Genomic DNA, 11,773 nt, shown 5'->3' on the forward strand with positions numbered 1-11,773 from the left:
TGCTTATACGCCTGCTTTGTCTTCAGCGATTGTTTCTGGAAGGTGAGCATTATGGAATGCCAATTTAATAGAACAAAATATTCTTGCATTGAGGGAGTACTTGAGTGGAGGTCCAATATCCATCTGCAACCTTCATAATAAGCCAAGTTTTTCAGCACATTTTTAGTGAAGTTTTTGTGGTAAAATTAGGTGCCCCCTTCTGCTGATGTTTGGGTCGGCTTATACTTGAGTATATGTGATAAATAGCATTCTTTGGCTCATGGCTGTCCTCCAGTCTCTGCAACTATGTTCACTGCTTTCTTCTGGGTTTTTTTCTGGGTGTCCCAAACTTCTTCTCAGGAGGGCATTTGTCACTCGATTCAAAAATTACTCTGAACCAAGAAAGATGTCATCTCAAGATACTGAGGTTAATTCTGACTGCAAAGATCCTACATCCAAACCACGCCACAGACACTGGTACTGGGAGTTAGAATTTGACCTTTACTTGGGGCGACAAAATGCAAGCCACTACAGTTAAGATTCCAAAAATATATTCATACCAGTATGAGTAGTCACTTAAAAATTGTAAACAGAAAGCTAAAATTACTCAGAGAAATCAGACTATAGAGAGCAGGAAAAGCAAATTTTTTTCAGAGTTACTTTCACAGTTTAGATAAGGAATTACAGTGGTCTGGATTGAAGTGTGGGTTCAAGTTCAGAAAAGATGAATATATTCAAGATATATTTTGGAGGTAGAATAATTAGTAGTGGTACTTAGTGATAGATTCCATATCTGTATGCAAAGTAAAGAATATGGAAAATAAAAGATAAGTCCCATTTTCTAATTTGAACATCTCAATGAATACCATCAGCAGAGATCATGAAAACAGTATAGCCTGGTCCACATGGGTGTTTTTTAAGAGATTTCATCTCAAAGTAAATGGAAAATAAAACTAAGATAACTTTATTTATAGAATTAATTAACTAAATAACTGGCATAATTGTATCTAATATTCTACAGGAGTGATAAATAAATGTGCAATTCCATTTGATCTTGTTATTAAACAGTAGAAATTTTTAAATAATAAATGTAGTATATGGGAAATGAGAATTCTCTTGTCAGTGCTTAAGTGTTTTAAGTGTTTAATTTAGAAAGAAAAAAATGTTCCTTCAACAGCAAGGGAATGGAGTGGCAAGGTCCCCAGGGAATGCTGAAAGTGGACTTTGGGGCCAGGGCGTGGTACCCCAACAGACTGGGCTGGAAAACGCTCCTAAGGGCCAGCAAACGATCCCTGAACTAACTACAAGCTTTTCTCTTGTGAACTGTTTTGTTCTGTTCTTTGTCAGTGGTTTGTTTTTGATGTTTTGTTGTCTGGTTGCATACTGTTGCTTTGTTTTCCTCTGTCTTGTTTTCGTGCATGTTAGTGACTCCACAGGTCTGTCTGAATAGGACAGGCTGGATGAACTATCTGGAGGAAAAACAACGGGACCGACAGTTCTGGGGGGACTTGGGGTGGGGGGGTATGGGGGTAAAGAAGTGGTGTTAACAAACCCAGGGACAAGGGAAAAACATGGGACCCCAAATGGTAGAGAAGGGGGAGTGGCAGGCATGGTGGGAAATGATCAAGGGTAAAGTTGCTTAGAGAAGAGGTATACTCTAGCCCAGGTGGCGACGAAGCATGGTAGTAGGGCAGGAGGAAAGTCAAGGGAGATGGAGGAAAGAGCTAGGAGTCAAAGGGCATTCATGGAGGTCTAGACAAAGACATGTACATGCAAATATATATAGGAGGATGGGGAAATAGATCTATGTGTCTATATTTATAGGTCAAGTATTAAGGTGGCGGAAGGACCTTGGGCCTCTACTCAAACACTCCCTCGATGCATGAATACCTTCTTTTATTAAATTGGAACTCTATGATGCTCACTCTCCCGACACAACGGCTGGAGCCAAAGTGAGTGAACAAATAAATGTGGTGAAGAAAGCTGATGGTGCCCGGCTATCAAAAGAGATAGTGACTGGGATCTTAAAGGCTTGAAGATAAACAAGCGGCCATCTAGCTCAGAAGCAACAAAGTCCACATGGAAGAACACACCAGCCTGTGTGATCGAGTGGTCCCCAAGGGATCAGTTATCAGGCATCAAAGAACAAAAAATCATATCATTGACTGCACACCTCCATGATAGGATCGCTGAAGACAAATGGGTGCATAAGCAAATGTGGCGAAGAAAGCTGATGGTGCCCGGCTATCAAAAGAGATAGTGTCTGGGGTCTTAAAGGCTTGAAGGTGAACAAGCGGCCATCTAGCTCAGAAGCAAAAAAGCCCACATGGAAGAAGCACACCGGCCAGTGCGATCACGAGGTGCCAAGGTACAAGGCATCATGCAAAAAAAAAAAAAAAAAAGATATGTGTGTGTATGTATGTGTATATGTGTGTATGTATATATGTATATATATATACCATATTAAATGAAGGGGGAAGTGCAGAGTGGAGACCCAAGGCCCAAGTGTCAGCCAATGGAGATCCCCTCATAGAGGCGTTTAGGAGAGGAGATGGGTTAATTAGGGTGCGAGGTAGTACCGATGAAGAACACAGCTTTCCCCCAGATCCTGGATGCTTCCTCCCCCCAACTACCATGATCTGAATTCTACCTTGCAGGGCTGGATAGGACAGAGCCTGTACACTGGTACATATGAGGGTTGGAGGTACAGGGACTCCAGGGTGGATGATACCTTCAGGACCAAGGGTGTGAGGGACGATGCTGGGAGAGCGGAGTGTGAGTGGGTTGGAAAGGGGGAACTGATTACAAGGATCCACATGTGACCTCTTCCCTGGGAGAGGGACGGCAGAGAAGGGGGGAAGGGAGACTCCGGATAGGGCAAGATATGACAAAATAATGATGTATACATTACACCAAGGGCACATGAGGGAAGGGGGAAAGGGGAGGGAGGGGGAAAAAAAAGAGGACCTGATGCAAGGGGCTTAAGTGGAGAGCAAATGCCTTGAGAATGATTGGGGCAGGGAATGTACGGATGTGCTTTATACAATTGATGTATGTATATGTATGGATTGTGATAAGAGTTGTATGAGTCCCTAATAAAATGTAAAAAAAGAAAAGAGAAAAAAATGATTAGGGCAAAGACTGTACAGATGTGCTTTATACAATTGATGTATGTATATGTATGAACTGTGATAAGAATTGTATGAGCCCCAATAAATTGTTTAAAAAAATGTTCCTTCTTGGAACGTAAGAAAATAGTCAGAGCCTATGTATGTTTAATATTTTGAAGAAATCAATGACTTAAGAGCCTTTTGTAGAGATCAATACAAATTCACATTCAAGTTTCAGCTAAGGCAAACTTTAAAACTTATGGAAATTTATTCTCACAATATACCATGCATCCATTAAATAAAACATTTTTACACTGTCAGTAACTTCACTATTTATATTTATAATATTTGTAAACATATTTGTTTCCTTAAAATAAAAAAGCAGAAGTATAAATACTTTTAATTGATGATAAATATAATGAATCAAATAAGAGCTACAAGTACTGATATTAATTAGACAAAAACAATCACCTCATGGGATTAATTTTCTTGATTCGAGAGTTCAGGGTCATAGTCTCATGGGTCAATGCAGTCAGCTGTCATAAGATAGTTCATAAAGCTCACGTTCTATGTCCTATTTTGCAAGTAGGGTCTGGATTCATAGTTTGAAGACAGCCATCTACAGTGTAACATTAGTCTCTATTCATCAGGAGCAAACTGCAATGAAGAAGAAAATACAAGGATCAGAGACAGTATTGGAAAACAGCACTAATTGTCTCCATGGCCCTGGTGGCTTAGTGGGCTATGTATTAGACTGTCATCAACAAGGTCAACAGTTCATACCCACCAGCCAATCTCTAGGAGAAAGACTTCTCCCAGAAAGAGTTACAATCTCTGAAACCCCAGGGAGCTGTTCGACTGTGTCCTATAGGTTTGCCATGAGTTGGAGTAACCTTTAGGCCATTGGGTTTGGGTTGAGCTTATTTCCATAATTTCTTCATAAGCAAATAATCAGAGAAACTGAGATAGTTTATTGTGCCAGCCTGGCCGATAAACACAAGTGGGATTAATTGAAGGGCGGAAAGATAAATGGTTCGGTGAGCCTCACCTTTCTTGTCTCTCGCTCTTTAATCATCGGACCAGTGTGCAGCTGCCTTGCTTGTTTTGTGCCTCAATTTAAAGGGCACACTACCTGTGGGGCGCCTAGACTGTGGACTGTGTAGCTGTAAGATGAGGTCCCTTTAAGACCACCCAAATGAAACTTACATCTCCGGAGCTGAGGACTGACAGTTGGTGACCTGGCTGACAGTTGGTGACCTGCCTTACTGTTTGCTGCCTGTGCTGGGATAGCCTAGCTCTCTCTCTCTACAGAGGACTGCCTGGTGGCCCTCAAGACTTGAAGGACTGCCAGTGTCTCACAACTCTCTCACGGGAGTGAGTCGCACTGAGCCATTTGTACTGATGTATAATTTAACTGTTCGTTTCTTGTATTATATATCTATCTGTTTATAATTTAACTGTTCATTTCTTGTGTTATATATCTATCTTTATATGTATAATTATCAGCAATCTGGTTTTGTCTCTCTAGAGAACCCTGTCTAACACAGAAACTAGAAGAAGAAAGCTGCCTTGGGGTTGGAGGAAGGCTTATAAACACTCTGCCATATGGAGATAACCGTGGTAATTACATAATCTGGGGTCAATTTGAGGATTAAGAGTGTAGAGGTGGAGTCTAATCTGTCAATCACTGTATAGTCAATGAGGCCTCTGTGTAGGCATGGCCTTCTCCTGAGAATTGTGGGGACTCCTGTATTTCCTCCTTGGAGGCGGGAAATACTCTGCTCACTCCCTGTAAGACATTTCTGACAGGAAGCCACATAAAACTACCCTGATGCAGTCAGAAACCCTCGGAGTGAGAAGAACCACATGGACCTTGTATAGAGATGTTAAGGTAGGAACAAACTCAGTGGTACCTAACAACAACAACACAATCACATCTACCTTGGAAACAAAAGAAGTAGATCATAGCTATCACTATGACATGTTCTTATCAGGAGCATGTTATGAGGATCCTGATAGAAAAGGGGAAGTAGATGTTAATCTGGGTTGACTAAAGAAACACATTCACAGACACTCATATGTGTATAAGAAAGAGCTTTAGAATGTGCAAGAAGTCATGATGCAGTTTCTGGTGGCCAGGACCCAGCATGCGGAGCCGACCAACCGGTCAAGGCAGGCCTGGGTTGGGGAGGTGGCAGCAGGATGACACCTACCTGCAGGTTGTCAGTCTCTGGGAGGGGAGGAGCAGAGCCCCAGAAGCGCAGCCCCCACAGCGCCCCCCTCCCGTACCCCCTCCACTCACTGTTCCTGGATCCTGCCCCAACACACAACTCTCTTTGGAAGCTGAATCCCAGCTTCTCACAGCTGAGACCTATGGCCTGTGGCTGCCCGCGGGTGGCAGCTTGGCGGTCTTGGGGAGTTTTGGAAGGATAAGCAAAGCCTGAGTTAAACAGTGGCAGAGATGGCCCTGTCAGAGGCTGGGGCTTGTGCCGCCTGCACAGCTGCAACTCTGGAGAACCTGCAGCTGGAGGCTCGCTGCTCTGGGTGCCTGGAGTCCTGGGAGAAGCCCGTCATCATTGGGTGCGGTCACACTTTTGCAAAGCCTGTATCACCAGCTGGTAGGAGAACCAGGAGAGGGACTTCCCGTGTCCTGTGTGTCCAAAGACACCCGGACACCACACTCTCCGGGCTAATCGGCAGCTGGGCAGCATGGTGGAACTCGCCAAGCAGCTGGAGGCTGAGAGCCTCTGCCCACAGCACCATGAGGCCCCGGGTCTTTTCTGCTACGAAGACCGAAGACCAAGAGCCCGTGTGCTGTGTATGTGCCATTTCCCACACCGTCCTGCCGCTGGGCAACCCCACTCAGGAGTACCAGGAGAAGCTGCAGAAGCTGCAGGACGTCACCCACTGCAAGTCCTCGGAGGAGAACAAGCTGGGAGAGCTCGAGAAACTTTATGCAGAGGGTCATAAAGGACTGCGCAGAGCTCCGCAGACGCCTCAGTGACGAACAGCGGGTGCTGCTTTCCTGGCTGGAGGCGGAGGAACAGGACGTCCTGCAACGACTCAGAGAAAACTCTGCCCACCGCACAGACCAGCGCTGGATCCGGCCCAGTTCGCTGCTGAGTGAAGCTAAAGTGCTTGCAGTCGGGCTTTGAGATGTTCAAGGATGTCAAAAGTACCCTCGGAAAATGTGAGAAAGCAAAGACGTGGAGGTGACTTCTTTATCCACGCAGTTGGAGAAGAATTGTGGCGATTTCCCTGGGCAGTACTTTGCCCTGAGGAAGGTCCTTAAACAGCTGGCTGATCCCAACTCTGGCTTCTCCGCCAGCAGTCGTGAACCTGCACCCCGAGACTGCGCATCCTAACCTAGGCCTGTCAGAAGATGGTCTCCAATCGGTGGAGACCAGATCGCAGGATCTCCCGGACACACCGCGGTGCTTCCCTTCTACCCTTGCGTCCTGGCTACAGAGGGTTTCCCTGCAGGCCGACAATACTGAGAGGTGGAGGTGGGCGACAAGACCCACTGGGCGGTGGGTGTGTGTCAGGACTCTGTGAGCTGAAAGGGGAAACTGACTCCGCTCCCTGAGACTGGCTACTGGAGGGTGCTCCTGTGGAACGGGGACAGATACGTGGCCACCACCACGCCTTTTATGCCCTTGCACATCAAGGTGAAACCTAAGCGGGTGGGCATATTCCTAGACTGCCAGGCTGGCACGCTGTCCTTTTACAACGTCCCAGACTGCTCGCATATCTACACCTTCACTGACAGGTTTGCCGAGAAATGTGGCCCCTCTTCTACCCGGGCAGCCGGCCGGGCTGGTCGGAAGAAAGCTGCGCCCCTCACCATCAGGCCTCCGACACGTGGGCATGGCAGGAGAAGCACCCTGGCGTCTAGGGCATGAGGACTGGGCTGGGCTGAGGGCACAGTTCCCTGGGGGGTGTCTTCTCTGGTGTCCACCGGGTTTTCTGTTGCACAAAGATGGGCAGGGGATTAAGGAGGAAGGATTGTTGCAGAAATAAAGTCAATATAAGGGAAATCTGCTTTCCCCACATTGAAGGAGGAAACAAAGCCCTTTCCACACTTTGAGGGGTTTGCTGACCAGGAATACTTCTTTCTCAGGGAAGGTCACTGAGGTTTACGTTCCTAAGATAACGATGAATGGGGGTTACACTGCAGGTTCTACAAATTGGGGTGTATTTCTGGGGCAGAGATTCAGCATCAAAGTGAGGGAAATTAGAAGAAAAAAAGAAAGAACAAACGAACTTTATATAAAAAGAGCAATTGTATATTAAGAAAGCATGCCAGTCCAGTCCAGATCAAGTGTGTAAGTCTGATATTAGCCCCTATGTCTGATATCAATCTATAAGTTCCTCTTTAGACTCAGGCAACACATGCAAGGACCGAATGCAGGAGAATCACAGGCTAGTGGGGGGAATGTCTTGTGGATCCATTGGCGGTAGAAGCTTGTCGGTGCTGGCTTGGGTCTCCACATGGCTCCTCCATCTCCAGAGTTCTGGCTCCATCAGTGTGGCTCCATGTGACTTGTCAACAGGAATGTCTCGCAGAGAGAGTATCTGTGTCCCACCTCCAGTGAGCTATTTATCTCCTTAGTGCCTCCAAATGAGGTAACCAGGCTGCAGCCTGATTGACAGGCTAGACTCCACCCCTTCACTCTTAATAGTCTCACGTGGACAACAGATAATGTAACTACCACAGCAAGAATTTCAAGTTCTCAAAAAATTCACCCTTACTGACATTTTGGGACTGGAGGCCTCTATAAGACTATTGCCCTTAAATACCTCTGAGCCAGAAATAATCCCATTTAACAAAAACAAAAAAATAAGTAAAGAGCAGATTAACTCAAAAGTAAAGTAAAAGGTATGCCACTTGCTAGTACTACAATGCAAATAGCTCCCCATTAGAGGCGCCTCACTCTGCTAACAAGGCATGGCCCTAAGATACTCAACTCTAGCTCTATACGTCAGCAAATCTAGCTGCTCAAACAAGTGTCCAGAAGCATGCCACTCCACAGCAAGCCTCCTACATCAAAGCACTCCCTGGACCCAGGAAGTGTCTTGCCATCTGCTACGTTTGCTGTCAGTACTTCATTATCACCATTATCATTGAGTTTCACCATCTCTTCCTGACTCTGATAATAACCCTCTGTGTCCTGGATCAAGGAAGTTCAGCACAGGGGTCTCGGGTCCAAAGGACATACTCCTCTCCTAGCATTTTCCCCCTTTTCTGCCTTTGTACGGTGACTTATTTTCAGCCTAGCAGCATGGCTTCACTAACTAATCCCCTTGTGTACTAGGCTGGGTTGTCTAGAGAAACAAAACCATGACATTCATATGTGAAAGAAGGAGCTTTATATCAAGAGGTAACTCTGTATCAAAAAGCACCCCAGCTCAGGCCCACTCCAGACTCACGTAGCTACAGGCCGATGCTACAAAAAGGTGAAGCAGGGAGAAGAAAGGACACAGGCCAATGTGTGCAGAGTCAAGTGGATCCAAGGTCGGTGGAAACACAGTAGGCTCCACCATCTCTCCAGGTCAGTGGCTTGCATGGATCATCCCTGGAGGTAGATACAGAGTCCCAGTGAAGGTTCAGCAAAGAGGAAGGCAAAGCAACGGTAAACTGTTCTCACTGTCTTGCTTCCAGAAAAGTAAATGGAAACTATTCTCACTGTCTTTCTTCCAGAAAAGGCCACACCCGTTCAAATCCGGGTGCCCCCTCCCAAAAAAAAAAAAAAGGCCACACCCATAAAGAGGCAAGACAAGGCTACCACTTTATTGACAGGGTGGACTCCACCACGAACTCCACACAGGTACCATCAAATTGACCTAAAATATAACCACTATACCTCATTAAACTTCCACATACTTTTTTTCATGAGCACAGCCCCACAAGCATACCATGCACCTTTTTTATATTATTAGTTACCTCTCCAGTCCCCTTGGTGGGCCCCAAACAGCTCATGTTTTCATTTCCCTAAGGGTCATTGGTGGTGCTATGGGTTGGGCACTGGGCTACTAATAGCCATGTTGCTGGTTCAAATCCCCATCCTCTCCAGGAGAGAAAGATGAGAGTGTTCTCTTCTGTAAATATTCAATCCTCAGAAACCCTTTTCAGCTCACTATGGTTTGGGATTGATCTACGATAGTGGGTTAGGTTTGGTACCCAGTCACTTGGTGACAGAAAGATTATGGCTGGAACATCCCAGAGATATAAGAACAGTGACACAAATAAATTACACACAAACATGTTCATTGCAGCATTATTCACAATAGCCAAAAGATGGAAACAACCTCAGTGCCCATAAGCAGAGAAACATAGAGTGCTCACTTCGGCAGCACATATACTGAAACAGAGAAACACAGAAACAAAGTGTGTCATATACATACAATGAAATACTATATAACTATTACAAAATAAGGAATAAAACTCAAAATCATTCATTAAAAAAAAAGTTTTACTAATCAATTAGAGACTGTGAAACCCCCACAACTATACCTCTTCGCCACCCTTCAGGTCTGGAAATGGCCTCAACCCAATGACTCAACTTTCATGGAACAATGGACAGATTTATAAGCTGCACGGTAATACTAGGGAGACAGTCATACTTCAGAATAACCATTCATTTGAGATAAAAAGACAGTATTTACCAAGGACGAAGTCCAGAAGAATGAGAAAAGAAGAAGGGATGGAAACATGACACGGAAGGAGAAAGTGGGATATGTGATGATACAATATGAGTCTTGCAATCAACAAGATGAAATAAAACATGTATCCTTTGTATATGCTCTACAAACTTCCCCCAATTCACACTAGGGTCATCGTAAGAAATAAATCAAGTACCAAATCTAGTACTGCACCACATGGAAAAAGAATAATAAAGAACCCATCGCATTTTATAACATATTTAAATCTGGAGTACACTATGTTCAGTGAATTAAGTAAGTCACAAAAGAACATATATTCTATGGTCTCATTTTTAAACTCAAGAATAGATATATACACTGAAAGCAATGCTCTTTGATGTTTAGTTTCATGTTAGGGGGATTACTCTCTAGATAGGAGACACTTTCTTTGTCTGGCAATGGGAAAGTTATAACACAACACAAGGCCGTCACAGCAGTCTGATCAAGGTAAACAAAGACACTGAGAGGTACGCAAGAATAATTTATATCAATGGGTACTATACAATATTTTGCAACATCAGTAATACACACTAAAAACACATATATATGGTGGATAATCCCTATCTTTCTCCCATGGAGTAGATAATGGTTTTTAACTGCTGACCTTGTGGGTTGAAGCCCATTGCATAACCCCTAAGTCAGTAGGGCTCCATGTGGTTATACATGCTATATGTGTTTGGGAAGACACACATGAACATATGTGCATGAATATACAGTATTATTTGTAGGCATATATGTACATAGATGTCTATATGTGTGACATACAATGCTGCATAGAATGAGAGAAATTTTTAAGAAAAATTAAAATTCCTAAAAGACAGACTTACTAAACTGAGAAGAGACTAAAAGGGCCTTTCAAGTGTGTCATGCCAAGATCCTCTGAATTTGGAAACAAAGCCACTCATAGAGGCCACCAAATAAAATATTGGTGCACAAAATACACACTATCATCTGTGAAGAATGGACTTCTTGAAACATGAAGCCGAATGGTCAGCATTCACCCCCAAAGCAAAAGTGATACTGCAAGGAGGGAAGCTAGATAAATGGAAACCATGAGATGCAGACACACTGCAAAAATGTTCACCAATGTCACAGAAACATGTGTATCAAATTGTTAAAGGAGAAAGCGATTTGTGTTATAAAATTTCACCTAAGCCAATCTTTCATTTTCTTTTTTTTTTAATTTCAAGGTCATTCCAATCAAGCCTGTGAAAAAGGTCAAAAATGTTTTCCTTAACAAGTAAAATATTTAAGAGTATATTATTCTTTAAGTCTCCTATTATTGGGTCTAATACTCAATAAGAATTTCATTTTTTGATAATAATAAGGAAGAAATGGGTAGCCGGGGCACGGGGCACTAACCCACCCAAGGGGAGGGTATTGTTTATATCTCCACAGGGAAAGAGGGACCAGACTTCAACCCAGTGCTCCAAGGTGTGAATGCGACATGCCGGCGTGGAGTAGGGAACCAGTGGAGAGGTCTGGGGGACTGGCCCCAGTCCCAAATACTAAGTGGACGTCTGCCCCTCCCCCAAGAAGAATTTATTTCAAAGGACAGCATTGAATCTGCAGCTCCGGGAGAGGGACATATCTGATTGGAGCACACAGGAGCAGATGAAAGGGGAGGAGGAGAGAGTGGAGCACATTGTGGCCCACTAGGCCTTGAGGACAATGTTCCCAATTAGAGCAACCAGTCCACAGAGAGGACCACATGGCCAGCTCCACTATAAGACATGACGCCCCTCACTGACCCATGGCCCTGCAGGGGACAACACCAGAGACACAGTATGGGAATTATGCCTGATCTGATCCCGCCACACCCCGAGGCAAAGAACTGGGGAGTTTTCAGTGAAACAGCAAAGGAATGGAGCAGCGAGGTCCCCAGGGAGTGCTGAAGGTGGCCTTTTGAGTCAGGGCGTGGTGTCCCAACAGACTAAATTGGAAAACACTCCTAAAGGCCAACAAATGATCCTTGAACTAAC

General features: G+C 44.5%; 1 pseudogene; it reads left to right on the forward strand.

Moving 5' to 3' along the window:
• The first annotated feature begins 5,236 nt into the window (after positions 1–5,236).
• LOC142445850 (E3 ubiquitin-protein ligase TRIM39 pseudogene) lies at positions 5,237–6,991 on the forward strand (annotated as a pseudogene).
• Positions 6,992–11,773: the final 4,782 nt, after the last annotated feature.

The sequence above is a fragment of the Tenrec ecaudatus genome, chromosome 4 (genome assembly GCF_050624435.1).
Source record: "Tenrec ecaudatus isolate mTenEca1 chromosome 4, mTenEca1.hap1, whole genome shotgun sequence".
Classification (NCBI taxonomy): domain Eukaryota; kingdom Metazoa; phylum Chordata; class Mammalia; order Afrosoricida; family Tenrecidae; genus Tenrec; species Tenrec ecaudatus.